Source organism: Schistocerca cancellata, chromosome 3 (genome assembly GCF_023864275.1).
Source record: "Schistocerca cancellata isolate TAMUIC-IGC-003103 chromosome 3, iqSchCanc2.1, whole genome shotgun sequence".
Classification (NCBI taxonomy): Eukaryota; Metazoa; Arthropoda; class Insecta; order Orthoptera; family Acrididae; genus Schistocerca; species Schistocerca cancellata.
Genome location: NC_064628.1, coordinates 575,837,985 through 575,853,907, shown reverse-complemented (window position 1 = coordinate 575,853,907; position 15,923 = coordinate 575,837,985). Strand labels below are relative to the sequence as shown.

Genomic DNA, 15,923 nt, shown 5'->3' with positions numbered 1-15,923 from the left:
CGTGCGTCGCTGCGGTCCGGTCCCAGGTCGACGGGCACGTGCACCTTCCGCCGACCACTGGCGACAACATCGATGTACTGTGGAGACCTCACGCCCCACGTGTTGAGCAATTCGGCGGTACGTCCACCCGGCCTCCCGCATGCCCACTATACGCCCTCGCTCAAAGTCCGTCAACTGCACATACGGTTCACGTCCACGCTGTCGCGGCATGCTACCAGTGTTAAAGACTGCGATGGAGCTCCGTATGCCACGGCAAACTGGCTGACACTGACGGCGGCGGTGCACAAATGCTGCGCAGCTAGCGCCATTCGACGGCCAACACCACGGTTCCTGGTGTGTCCGCTGTGCCGTGCGTGTGATCATTGCTTGTACAGCCCTCTCGCAGTGTCCGGAGCAAGTATGGTGGGTCTGACACACTGGTGTCAATGTGTTCTTTTTTCCATTTCCAGGAGTGTATATAGCTTATGTTGGGTCAAATGTCCATAGGGGATCATGTAGGAATTTGAAGTACATCGAACAAGAACTTTTAGAGATTTTTGGTAACAACCTTTCCCCTTTATGTATTGCATATATAATATGTTTCAGTCAGATTATGAAATCTTATGTAGACAGTGATCTTCTTCTCCTCTTGAAAGAAAAGTATGCAAATTTTCATCAAGATCGAAGTAAAACTGTAGAAATGTATGACCTACAAACAAACAAGTGGACAGTCTTCTTTCTATATATAGAGATAGCAGGTTCTGAAATGCGAGACAGTCAATAGCATAAATGTCTCTGGTTGCTAATAACCAGTGTTAATGTTAGCCTTTCTTACAGTTATGTTAATAGTAATTAGCATCCTGCTTTTAAATGTCCTCCTCAATTGTAATGAGAAAGTGGCAAAAAGTGTCAACCTACGTTTGGATAACGCTTAGGACTAGTACTAAGGAAAGGTGGAACTGCAATTCGGTGTTAAGTGCACAACCTCCGTGCATTTCATGTTTACATACGTTTCCTGACACTTTAACAGAACAAACAGTAATAAATACTCGCGTTTTCGAGGTACCTTAAATTCAGGGTATCATTAAAACTGTGTATTTTTTAATATACAAGTATAAGTCCGAAAACCACCAAATATGACATGTTAACTTCACAGACACTGAAATCCTGTCAGCTGCATGATTATCACATGTTCTCTTCTGTTCCCTCCAGTGTAAACGCCTCTTCACAGGTTGAAACACTGATGGCACATACTAGCGAATCTTTGCACATTGTTCCTGTGAATGCTCATTCAATCGTGTGTGCTTGTGATTACTTGATGTAAAAAGAGCTTAAGGTGACATGACGTTAGTGGCAGAAATATACCAACCGGAAGTGCCAATGATTGTAATGTGTGAAGTATCTCTCTCTTCATCATCTTTGTGTAGGCTAGGAAATAAACGGGAAGCATTTGGCTGTATTCACATGGTGGGCAACGTCACGTCAACGTCAGTGACGTCACACACCGTCAAAAATTCACCTGCATTCACACTGCACGGAACATCAAGCGATGGCAGAACTTCAACCACGTTTTGGCGTGTTATTGGAAACTCGGAGAATACGAGAGAGGTTGGCGGACATTATATTTAGTCTTGATGAACTTGCTACGATTGCAGTTGCTTTAGATGATGAGGAAAGAGAGAGGAAATTGGCAAGGCAATCAAAACGAATGTGGGTGAAGAAAATGATTTTGAAGAGAATGTGTGAAGGCGAATATCACACATTGTATAGAGAGCTGGAAGAAGAGGAGACGTCATTTTATAAATATTTATGGATGTTGAGACAGCAATTTTTTAATTTACTGTCTTTGATAAGCAACAGCATCAAGAAAGCAGACACAAACATGCTTCGTGCAATTTCTCCATGAGAAAAACTAATGGCTTGTATGAGGTGAGTCTGATACTTCAGCTTTACCAATTCATTTGTGGGTTCCTGTTCTGTACCTTTACGTATTTTATAGAACAGAATATTTATTGTAATACTGCACACTATCAACAAATTGATCTATAGGGTAAACATTCACAATTTATGGCCCCTTGTTATGTAGATCTAAATCTGCTACAGTTTGTCCTGCATAAACTTGGCACTGCAGAGAACCAACTGCACACTGTATATGAATGTGGAACATCGAACATTTTACTGCAGTTGTACTTAAATAAGCTGTATCCATACGAAATGTTGAGTGAGACTCAGTACCAGAAAATGTGTAAATAAATACTATGCATAAGTAACCTCCTAGCCAAAATGACTATGTGGCATAGAATACTCATATTTGCTTCGGAATGATAAGTATTACATATAAACATGGTCGAAATAAACTTTCACGACTCGCGAATAATTGTGAAATTGGAATGCAGGAAGGCTCTAACCTCTGCTAAGCGTTTTCACCTCCTAATCGGGAGTACGTACATACATAAATAGATACAGGTGCGATGTTATGCATCTAAATACATTACATACAAAATAAATATAATCTGCAGTAGGCCTAAAATATTCATACAGTTATTTACCTGGGCGACCGATAACCAATCCAATTTTCTTCCATATTTCTTCTTTAAAGAAAGTGTCACTGTATTTTTTGCAGCTCATGTCATACAACTCCACATTTTGGCGAGCAAGTTCGATTAACTTCTCGTCGTTCATGTTTATATCAAAACTTTTTATATCAAACTCGTACCATGCGAGCAGCCGCAGAACAGACAGAAAAGTAACAGCCAATCGTAAGCAGTTTACCAACCACATGACCCCCACTGTCAACGTCAAACTATTGTTTCGAAGTATACCGGCCGGCAGGCAAACTGACGTTGACGTGACGTTGCCCACCGTGTGAATCTCGCCATTTGAAAGCATTGGACGAATATTTTGACGTCACGTGACCCGCGTTGACGTTGACGTGACGTTGCCCACCGTGTGAATCGAGCCTTCATCTCACACTAGGTGAGGAGATCCCTACGGCATAGTGACGTAGCGCTACGTCATCGTGACGTAAATAAACCTAAATCGATCTACGTAGTTGTACCACAGAGGTTGCACGATAACGTGAAAGCTAAATGTAAATACAGGTGTAGAAACGAAGTTAAAGCAGTTATGTGGTATGATCATCCCTGTTGAATTACTTATTAAGCTGTAATCGCAACAATTTTGGATGTTATTGTGTGTTTCTTGAATATAATGGATGTCTGAACGAAGGAACCATAACGAAAGAAAAAAAGAAACGCTTGCAGTCTTTTTTTTTTTTAAATCCGATGAATCGTTCATAAATCATGTGGACAGTAACGTGAAATACTTAATTATTAAGCTGTAACCCAAAAAATTTGGGATGTTATTCGGTATTTCATGAACATAACGAAAGTAAAAAAAAGCTTGTAGTGATTTTTTAAAAAATCCCATGAATTGTGCATGATTGTGTCGCCCTAAACGTGAAATAATAAATTATTAAGCTCTAATCCCAAGAATGTGGGATGTTATTGTGTGTTTCATGAACATAACGAATATCTGAACGAAGGAACCATAACCACAATGAAAGTAAAAAAAAGCGAGTAGTCATTTTTAAAAAAATCCGATTAATTGCAGATAAATCATGTGGACAGAAACGTGAAATAGGGAGAAATTAAAGTGTTTCGTATTTTTATAAAAGCCACTGGAGTGTACATAAATTTTCTGGGCCGATACGTTATACCGACAAATTAATGTGGTTCCAAAGATAATTCCGAATGTTGCTGGAATTTTAATTTTGCCTTCATGTTGTAGATCAACTCAGAAAATTTTGCTGATGATTATAATGTATAGTGTAACCTGTTTATAACACATGTCATTATTTTTCTTTATACGCTGTATACTGAGAAAAAACAATGATATTTCGTCTATAATTGTTGCTCACATTTTAATATTTAAGCAATATCAACTATAAAAAAAGTTTCCTTGTAGTTGCCAAATGATGTTTAACACTGACTGTCACTATGGGTGAGCAACTTGACAAAATAACCTCTACAAAGGTTTGTACACTTGGAAGATCCAAGGGATTTTCTATCAGAGGAAAAGGAAGATGATAGGAACACTGTTATCCATCCAATTATATCAATTTTTTTTGGGGATGCCGTTTTCCAGCAGTTTTAGACTCAGGCAGTCTTGTTTCTGTTGTAAGCCATGTCATGTCTAATCATTGTTGTAAAATCATAGTCTGTCCAGTACTTCCCTTGCAAAAGACACAAATTAATGGTGCCATTGCCAGGAAGAGTGTGGATTTGGGGCAACAAACGAACATAGATTTTAAGTGTCAGGGTCGTAGTCTTTCAGCAAACTTCGTGATTTGGCCCCTCCTGTCCACTCAAATGATCTTAGGGGCAGACTTTTTAAGTGCACATAAAGCGGTGTTAAACTTCAATGAAGGAGAGGTGGAAGTACAAACAAAGGGCAAACTTGTTTGTCTACAATCTGAGGAATGAATCTTCCCTCAAGAGGAAGATGTTAATTGTCTATATTTTCGAAGAGAACAAAATCTGTACTCATCGCAGATCAGCACCTGTGACAAATTAAATTTAGAATATGATTCGTGGTAGAACACTAATAAGGTCATAGATATAGATCGCGTAATCCATGAGAAAGTAGAAAGCGCACAACAGTGCTTAGTGGATGACAAATAAGACCTTGCAAACATGTTGCATAATCATGCTGAAAACTCCACCTATCGTCCTGGCACCATTAAAGGCTTTAAGTATAAGTTCCATGTAAAACCTCACCATAAATTTAGTGTGTCACCATATGTCGCTCCTGCACACTATAGAGAGAAGCTTAAAGCTGAAATTCAAACTACGTTAAAACACAGAATAATTGAGCCAGCAGTAAGCTCCTACACTAGTACATTACACATTGCTAAGAACAAAGATGGCTCGATCTGTTTGGTGTTGGATTCGATTCAAAATAATACCATTATACTACCAGAATCCGATAGGCATCAAACTACTGAGGATCTCCTCCAAACTTTCTCCGGAGTAGGTCCAGTCTTCAGTTTACCTCCGATCAAGATTTTGGCAACTTCATCCATAATGCCGACAATACACGCCATTCCTGTGTTTCGGTACATGTTACCAATTCTGCAAGCTACCCATTGGGTTCAACATTTTTACAGTAGCGTTTATTCGTGGGTTAAATGCTATTGTTCCTGATTATTTGAAAAACCGTATCATAGCTTATGTCAATGACATCCTTATAGCAGAAAAATCTTGGCAGCAACGTAATAGAATTCTAAACTCTCTGCTGCATTTCTTCCTCGACTCAGGCATTACAGTAAATCTGGATAAATCCGCACTTGGAAAATCTAAGGTAAATTTTTTAGGCCATATCATTTCATCGGCAGGCATAGAACAGGATCCTGACAAATTGGAATGCATAAGATTGATCTCTTCACCCACTAATAAGCGAGAAGTTTGCAGATTCCTTGAATGAATCAATTCTTATCATAGATTTATGAACTTAAAAATTATTACAACGCCAAGATCGTATGCTCTCATAGGGAAAAATGCACTGTGGGAATGGGATGAGCAGGCAGAAAAGGAATTCCAAATCTTGAAGAAAGCACTGCTTGAAGCTAAAATATTAGGTCATCCAGATTTATCCAAATATTTTTACTTGTCCACAGACGCTTCCAAGATTGGGCTTTGGGATCAAGAGGTGGAGGAAAATGGTGTTATTGTACAAAGGAGCATAGTCTTCGGTAGTTGTGTTCAGACAAAGTAAGAACGAAATTACTCGAATCACGGAACTGAAGCTGTTGGCCATTGTATGGACTTCTCCGAAATTTCGTTATTTTCTATATGGTAAAAACACAAAGGTCTATACAGACCATCTTGCATTGGAATTTCTAATGTCTTCAGACTGACACAAGAGCCCCTAAGAAGCTGGGCTCTGTATCTTCAAGGATTTCAAATGAACGTTATCCACATCCCCAGTGAGGATATTATTGTTGCACATACACTGTCTGGTGCACCCATTGGACTTTCTAGAAATAACAAGGACGTTCAATATGACAATAATTTCAGTGTTCTTTACAGCAAGAAAGTCATTTTTGAGAATTTCGTTTTGTCCTCATTACAGAACATTGGGAAAGTGCAGGATAAGGATCTGAACCAACTCAACATCACACCAGACACAATGAAAGACAGAATAAAATTCAGAAACATCATTAAGAAAAGTAAACTACATGAAATACACTGTGACGAACGAACAGGCGTAAAATGGACTGAAGAACGCAAACAAGATCACAGCTGGAAGATGAAACAAATATGGGCAACCAGAAAGGCAATCAAGATGAAGCTGAAGATACAAAGCCGACAAGAAGCATGGACAGAGGATCGGAAACAGAAACACAACGAGTGAATGAGGGAAGTTTATGCAACAAGGAAGGCCATGTAGTTTAGTCCAACTGCGCTCTTTAAGGGCAAAACACCAATAATAATAATAATAATAATAATAATAACAATAATTTCCTGAACTAATAATCTTTTGGCAGGTGTCAGAGGGAACTTAACTTGGGAGCCACCCCAGAAAGAAGAAAACTTATTATTTGTTAGCCTAGACACTAACGAATTTCTTCCTTTAGAAACCAAAATTACGACAATAAACATGTCAGCGCCCCCTGCAACGTAAACCATCAATGTGAAAATAAGAATGTTATGTAACATTTATATTACCATACTGTTAGTATAAGGACTAATCAAAATTTTTTCAGGTGAAAAGACAAGAGAGAACATATATTGAACAGTATTCCATAGTGAATACAACAATGAAAATGCTAACTATCCCAATCCCGTTTACTACAATCTACATCCTGTAGAAATATGAATCCAATTTATGTGTAGTATAGATTCCTGTGTGTTTTATGGTAGTTAGGGTGATGGTAGGATAGTACCTCCATCCCCCAACAAAAGTGCACTCCTGATCATACTGCTAGAGCAGTACAATATTATTCAATATATGATTATTAAGACATTACGTTTACTTAAGTAAAACACTGATATATGTCATTGTTAAGATTTTTAATCATATGCACCAAATACTGCCTGTGCAGAACAATATTTGTTTTAGCATTCTTGCGTATAGCTGCCTCAAGCACCATATCCTATGTCTATATATACAAAGCATTCGTTATGCAACATAATAATTTTTGTATCATTTTGTGTTTGATGCGTTTCTTAGGCAATATAAACTTTCTTTGTGTCTTTTTGCATATGATACTGTACAGTGCAGCACACTTTGCTTGATTTTTATATTATAAGCAAATACTGCCTGTGCAGAATTACTTAATACTCGATTAACACTTTATATGTTTGCCTTAATAAGCTTCACAACCTCATATCTTAATTAGTAATTAAACAGTTTTCATAATGCCACACATATGAGTTTTACGTACACTAATTTTAGATTCACATTAATATATGTGTGACGCATGTGAAACATTTTATAAACTTTCATTCATATACACTGCATGTGCAGTTACTTACTTAACTATTTTCAATTATGTTTACAAGAACATGTAAAAAAATTTGTAAAGTTGTTACAATGAATATTTTCTGTCTGTAGGGTACTGAGTAACTGGGATCTGCCAGGGCACAAACAAATTACAAAATGCACATGCACACATGATGTCTGCAGCAATGATGTCATTTCCAGTGATGGCTGCAACCAAGGAGGTCTGTCATAATGAAACATTTCTGCAATAAATACCTGTTCTTGAGTGGCAATCAGCAATCAATTCTGAGCTTTGCCTTTTAGAGCCACAATTACACAGTGCTGTCTCAATGAAAGGACCTTGACAATACAAGCCACTGTGTTACCAAAAATGAAGTTTCTCCAAGTAAAGTGTCAGTAAGACAGACACTGTACACACTGCTGCATGATTCTACTACACTCTACGTTGAGGTGTTAGTGATATAGACAGTAAACACACCTCTCACCTCTACACACACTTTACGACCTTGCTTCTCCTCTCATATTTCTACAAGTGTGCAAAGTGCAAAACAGTACAAAACTCCCTGTGCAGTGAACGTTCCCTTCTTACAAAACAATAATACTCTACATGTTTTTCTTGTTATTTTTCTAAACTTTACAGTTTGAAATTTTTCATGTATTAGAATGCGCCTAATTACTTTTTTTAAAAGGCTTCCAAAACTGTTTCAAATTAATTGAGCTAATAATGAACCATCCTTCTAACATTAATAGAACTTCTACATCTATGTATTTTGTATAAATATTTGAACATTTTTAGTAAGCAAGAAATGTTTCATTATATTCTTTGTAAAAGCAATATTTACTGTCTAACCGATATGTTTATATATACATATGCTTCATAATTAAGCATTTGTAGCTCCTTTTGTCCTACTTGTACATAAGCCCCTTTCAAATTCTTAAAGAATCGACAGAGAGGTTATGTAAGGAATGTGGCAGAACTCTCTATTACATTGAAAACAATATAGATAACTTAACGCTGTTCTTTGCATTTGGTAATATTGAAAATAAAAAAAGTACTCGGATATCGATAGTAACAATCTGAGGGTGAAACATGGGAGCGTGATTCTAAGTATTGTTGTTAGACGAGGTCTGTGTGCGGGAGTGGATGTAGTAGTGTCAGTCGAGAGCTCGGAGACAGAACACACGTCATGCTGCCCTTGGGTCGGTAATGGGAGATCTTACCACACTCAAGGCCTGATTTCATTAATATAGTCAGGTGACATCTAGATGGCTTAACTACGCTTGAAGATGGAATTCAAGGTAAAAATCGCAAGCATAGCAAAAAAGCAACTGCAAGGTTAGGCTCGTGTTGTTACCCTGAGTTTGTAATAATCCCATATTTTGCTTGTCAGTTAAAGAAGCCTACTTATCCTCTAAACAATAATTATTATTTTCCACATCTAATTAATAAATATGACTTCGATATTAAATGTTAATGTGACTTTGAAACTGAAATAATTTGTTAATCTGGCACTCAGCCATTACTGATACCTATGTCATTGTCATTGTCTTTGTATATTATTGGTCATGATGATTTCTGAAGTTTTAAATAGACTTGATTTATGAAATCCCTTCTCACAAGCTATTTAGTAGTTAACACTACCCAAGCAAACTCCTTTTTATTAAAGTCATTCTTAGTAACAACAAGCTTTACCCACTGCTGCATGGTGCTGCGAATTGCTGTAAACCATGTGTAAAAAGGCAGTCATCTAAAGAGGTGAGTGCAAAACGTAGGGCCAAAACAGAGACACTGACACACCACAATGTGACATGTAAGTAGCAGGACTAGTGGGGGGTGTCGCCGCAAAGTACCGTTACCCCAGATGTCGGTGATGATGTCATCCAAGATGGCGGATTTTGGCGGGAACTTTGAATTTTGGTGGGAAGATAGGTCAATTGGGCAACCTTCACTAACCTAACCCCCTCCCCTCCCTGAGAAAATGGCGGGAAGTTGAAGTTCCATCAGGACAATGCAACACACCTCCAAGAAAATGGCGGGAAAAAAGGTCACTTGGGCTACCTCCACTAACGTAAGTCATCTGACCACCACCTCTTCCTAGGGACTGGCAGGAAAAGGACTCGGCCAGCAATGGATGTAAGTCTTTATTCTGCATGCAGTCCTTATGAAAACAATTAGAGGCAGTACAACCATCTAGTGTGTTCGCCACGAGGTCCGGAGTCCAACTGACGTAGTAAGCAGTACTGCCACCAGAGGGTGCTGTAGTCCATTCCGTGATGTAATCCATGTTGGTGGAGGGAAATGGAGGGAAACATTGAGGTCGCCATGAGGTACGGAGTCCAACTGACCTAGTACACAGTATCGCCACCAGAGGGCGCTGTCGTCCATTCCATGACGTAACCAAAGATGGCTGTCTGGAGGGAAAAATTAGTCAGTCTGTGCTGCGCTGCTGGAGAGAGGCAGGAGTGTACTTTATTTATTTTGGAACAATTTATTTAGGGATGTATTTTAGATAGTATATTCATCACACTGATACAAAACAAACGCTCTGACATGCTTGTGGTCATACCACACAGACTACAGACCTGTAAACTAGTAAATTACTGAAACAATGCTCCGCAGACACGCAAAAAACTCCTAAATTACCGAAATAATTCCAGTTCACAGCACACGGACATGCATACTCCTCCTAAATAATGCAGTACACTGATGTGCGGACACGAAATCAACACGTAAACTGTCTAAATAACGCACAGCACAGCCTACAGACCTGCTCGCAAAATAATGCAACAGACACGCAAACAACATGCAAGGACATCGCCTGCCATCCCCTGTCCACTGGACTGCACACGAGGCTACTCCACAGGAAGCTACCGTACTTGCTCCCAAGAGTCAGAATGCACAGACAGCTGCCAAGCCATGCACAGGTGCCCATTCAGGTACTTCAAGCATGGTGGTGGCATCCCTTTCATACTTCATACCTGAGAAATTCATCTCGAAATACGTGATCACCTAGGCTCCAATGCTGACGCAACCAGATGCTCGAAGGTCACACACCATTGACACCACCGTGAGCCACCGCCAGATGCTAACCAGTGCGAGCCATCATTCTCACGCAGCTACGGACAGCATGTCAGAGTCACCTCTACAGTTAAAGTTCTTCGAATGTTATACTGGTGTCACATATCTATCTAAATAAGTGCCAAGTCATCCTCTGAGCCCCTCACACGTGTGTTCGCTGCTGCTGGTGTGATCCTTCTCTCTACCCGCGGTCCAGCGACGACCTAACTGCCAATCGACTCACCCTCGCAGACGCTGCTGAAATCTGTCCCAGAATAGCACAGGCTGTTTTCTCCCAAGCAATTCTAACAGGACACTTGTGGATGACGCATGGCTTCGCGTTGCTACATACCATCGCAAGTGCATCTCGCAACATTCTCAATGTTGTACTGTAGCCACATGGATATCTAAAATAAGAACCAAATAGAACTCTCGGAAATTGTATAGTGCCCCAGAAATACTTAATGTGCGCTTTTGTAGGAGCTTTCATGATGTCTCGGCTTGTATGCACCAAACTTCTTGCCCTAAGAGAACCTGTTTACGAAAATAGCGCAGAATAACTTTGAACGCATTCTTCCTTGCGATTCTGACGTGGCACTCAGCCCATCACATGTTGCCCTTCCTGCTTTCAACATACGCAAACATTCTCACTGCTATGTGGAGACTCTTATATTGCAGCACAAACGATGTCTTGTGAATGAATTGTGCATTATGATTCGGTCTTATCGAACTTACCTACTGAATTACTGATGCAGCCGGTGTGGAAGCACCGCCCACCTTTTCTTTTTCTTTCTGTAACCAAGGCTTTCAGTAGTAACAAAACTATTTTACACAGATCGCCACATTGCACTGACAAGTAAACCTTGCAAAGTGCCCCTACATATCGTCAAATACTGAAAAACTGTTACTCAGTTTCACTGCTTTCCCACTGAGGACAGGAGCTTGTACATTAGAGCGCGAAACCGATCTCCAACACAGCTATATATCACCATGTATCATGTTGATGAAGTAAACATACAATTTTTATCCTGCTCCATACAAAATCCGCTCTTTTACATCAATCACACATTTACCACAAAGACAGACAGCACCGTATACACCCCTCGCAGCACTAGATATTTCCCTGTGAGGTCGGCGGTCATCCACACTCGATGGGTGACCAGAGCACCCTCAGTGGACCGAAGTCTCTCTCACAACTGTTCTACAAATTCGGGATCGTTCCCCCTCGGCACAAACGCGTTACTGTTTCCGGTCCAAAACTGCTTCCTTGCTTGCTTTCCTACACCCATCTCCAGACTCTGGGATTACAAGAACACATGTATTTTCGCATGGTTTGCCATAATATTATACCATTTTTGCGGTACTTCCAAATATCAAGCACACAGCAGTATTCTACCGAACTCTCGAGCAAGTTAATTCTGAAGATATAAACTGGGAATTCTTTTTCTACAAACCCCAAACTCATGTGAGGTTGAGCATGATCTAGACCACTGAGTAACTGGAGACTTATTCCATCTGCGAGGACATTTATGTGAAAAGAAAACTCAACAAAAGTTTAATAGAGTAAACTGATATTTCCACTCGCTAATACTGATGTCGGTGATGTAACAGATTCCCAATCATCCCTATAATTTACAAAGTCAAATAAGGTGTTTCTCATGTCTAGAGAACCAGTAAAAGTGCCTTTCACTTGCTAGATGCATACACCACAATTGATGTTCCCTCAACTAAATAAAGATGTGAAGAAGCAATCAGCTCAACTACACTCCTGGAAATGGAAAAAAGAACACATTGACACCGGTGTGTCAGACCCACCATACTTGCTCCGGACACTGCGAGAGGGCTGTACAAGCAATGATCACACGCACGGCACAGCGGACACACCAGGAACTGCGGTGTTGGCCGTCGAATGGCGCTAGCTGCGCAGCATTTGTGCACCGCCGCCGTCAGTGTCAGCCAGTTTGCCGTGGCATACGGAGCTCCATCGCAGTCTTTAACACTGGTAGCATGCCGCGACAGCATGGACGTGAACCGTATGTGCAGTTGACGGACTTTGAGCGAGGGCGTATAGTGGGCATGCGGGAGGCCGGGTGGACGTACCGCCGAATTGCTCAACACGTGGCGCGTGAGGTCTCCACAGTACATCGATGTTGTCACCAGTGGTCGGCGGAAGGTGCACGTGCCCGTCGACCTGGAACCGGACCGCAGCGACGCACGGATGCACGCCAAGACCGTAGGATCCTACGCAGTGCCGTAGGGGACCGCACCGCCACTTCCCAGCAAATTAGGGACACTGTTGCTCCTGGGGTATCGGCGAGGACCATTTGCAACCGTCTCCATGAAGCTGGGCTACGGTCCCGCACACCTTTAGGCCGTCTTCCGCTCACGCCCCAACATCGTGCAGCCCGCCTCCAGTGGTGTCACGACAGGCGTGAATGGAGGGACGAATGGAGACGTGTCGTCTTCAGTGATGAGAGTCGCTTCTGCCTTGGTGCCAATGATGGTCGTATGCGTGTTTGGCGCCGTGCAGGTGAGCGCCACAATCAGGACTGCATACGACCGAGGCACACAGGGCCCACACCCGGCATCATGGTGTGGGGAGCGATCTCCTACACTGGCCGTACACCACTGGTGATCATCGAGGGGACACTGAATAGTGCACGGTACATCCAAACCGTCATCGAACCCATCATTCTACCATTCCTAGACCGGCAAGGGAACTTGCTGTTCCAACAGGACAATGCACGTCCGCATGTATCCCGTGCCACCCAACGTGCTCTACAAGGTGTAAGTCAACTACCCTGGCCAGCAAGATCTCCGGATCTGTTCCCCATTGAGCATGTTTGGGACTGGATGAAGCGTCGTCTCACGCGGTCTGCACGTGCAGCACGAACGCTGGTCCAACTGAGGCGCCAGGTGGAAATGGCATGGCAAGCCGTTCCACAGGACTACATCCAGCATCTCTACGATCGTCTCCATGGGAGAATAGCAGCCTGCATTGCTGCGAAAGGTGGATATACACTGTACTAGTGCCGACATTGTGCATGCTCTGTTGCCTGTGTCTATGTGCCTATGGTTCTGTCAGTGTGATCATGTGATGTATCTGACCCCAGGAATGTGTCAATAAAGTTTCCCCTTCCTGGGACAATGAATTCACGGTGTTCTTATTTCAATTTCCAGGAGTGTATTTACGTGGGAGGGAATAACGGTCCAGGGCAAACACACCTCCATATTCAATCATCTCAAATTTCCATGCGATCACGAAAGCTATCCAACACATACTAAGAATTAGTTCGCTATTTGGCTGTCTAGAGAATAATAAGATTAAGTCATCTACATTCCTACACTCCAACAGGCCTCCCCATTCAGATAGCTCCAACTATTAATGGGAAACGTGAATGATCTCTGCACAGATCGACACCGCGGCATGCCAAGCATGCACAGGTAGAATCATCATCCTAGGAAATCGATCACATACGTATTTTATCCCTGCACTTACAACTAAATGTTACAATCACGGTCTCAGCTAAACGACATTTGACAATGAACGAAGTATCGGGAATACACCCTGTTGACGGCTGTGGCTCTGGATGTAGAAATACGAGTACTATTCTTATGACTTGCATTCTCTTCCCTTTACTACCACAGTGCTCGATGTCAGATCCATACCTTCCTTATGAATGGACATAGTCATTTCCTTTGCACATGTCAGAAAACAAACATATATTTTATAAGCATAATGCTCAAGGTGCACCTATCACACACCCCCTACTATTTCGTCAATAACTGATCGCTGGCGATACGAAATAATACTGACCGAAAATCAACTATGGGTGGACATGTCTCACAAGTCATTTCTTGCAAGTGCCACCACCGTGTCTTAGAAAGAGATGTTTAATCGTCTTACAAACTGCCAGATGTTAAAGAACCTGATCCCAACAACTACTGTAAGTTACTGACCCATGCAGTCTTGGTTCTACATGTACAAACAAGTATCAATGTTAAAAGCTATACTGGCTTTAAATACACATATGGCATTACCTACAAATCACATGGATTTTCCACACAACTATGGAAACAATGATCTTAGGAGTGTACATTATCAGACCATTACTCCGGTTACACGTTGCCCACGAAGCAACCTCGACATAAAATCGCTGAATTTTGAAAGTGATTCAGTTAAGGAACATGGTATGAAACCGCTATTTGCAACCCCCCACACTGCCGCCACTAGATATTTCTCCAGTATTTGTAACGTATTCTGTCTCTCTACCATGTCAGAGGCTCTGCGACATATCCACTGAGTTATAGGCGATGACTGGTTGAGAAGGATCAGAAACAGTAGTAGACGGTGTGCTGATTGAGGTCATAGGAAATTTACACTAGCTTTTCAGATCTCTAGTGTTATGCTATCTGCTAGAAATGATGTCTGTGATTTGGAAACAAGTCTTTCATTCAACTACATATCTACCGTGGATCCTATGGAGAAGTCCTCTAATGATTACAGTCACTAGTGAATCATATTTCTGGCACTCTCATATCTCGAAACGAACCACCTTCCTCGAACCTATCTGCTGCAGTAGAATTCCAACATGGTTTTAGGTGGGCCCTATGCATCTTGCAACTAGTGCTCTGACTCTGCGCTACCGTCCCTGCAGCTTTGTGCATGTGATTGTTCCAATATAAGTCGGAACTGAGTAGAAGTCGGAGAAAGCTATATCTCCAACCTTATGCACCCCATGTAGAAACAGGTGAAGCTGAGTTACTGCAACAGAGCTGTGTTTTGACCATTTGACAGAAATGAAGCGTGTTCCTGCAACATGAGGTAGTATAAAAGACAGTACAGGAACTGGGGGAAGGACGTGGATTTTGCTACCCAATAGAGCAAGTGTTTAGACGTACCGCATGATTGGTCCACCTGCGAGCTCTATCCCAGATGTGACGTGTGGTGGATCAGCCTCCGAACATTGGTCCTGAGATATATAGTGTGCGTCAGATCTACACTCAAACACTAACTCGAATGTAGTATATTGTGAATCTGCATCCCAACACTGCTCCGTACATTGTGCATGGCAGATCCACCTTCAAACACTATCCTATGCAGAGCATATTCTGGATCTACATCCCAACATCACTCTGGATATAACGCATGGTGGATCCACACTCGAACGGTAACTTGGGTCTACTGTGGGTCCGTGGAGACATCCGCAACACATGGATATACACAGACATACAGAAAACAGAGCAAACGCTCTCCAAATGTGGAGGTGACTGGATACAATCAACTACAGTGCTATACTACGCCTCCTGATTAGCGCATTTGGGCTAGGTGTTGGCATATGTACTACATTTACAAGCAATTTTAGAACTCAGAACGAGA

The 15,923-nt window shown here is 41.6% G+C and overlaps 1 protein-coding gene across 1 annotated transcript in view; it reads right to left on the bottom strand.

The window, feature by feature from the left end:
• The window catches only part of LOC126176817 (uncharacterized), a 90,029-nt gene extending 87,329 nt beyond the window's left edge, over positions 1–2,700 (bottom strand). Inside the window, exon 1 of the transcript XR_007535666.1 lies at positions 2,529–2,700. The gene's annotated coding sequence lies outside the window, so the exon portion shown is untranslated. The remainder of the gene's footprint in view (positions 1–2,528) is intronic.
• Between the last annotated feature and the right edge of the window lie 13,223 nt (positions 2,701–15,923).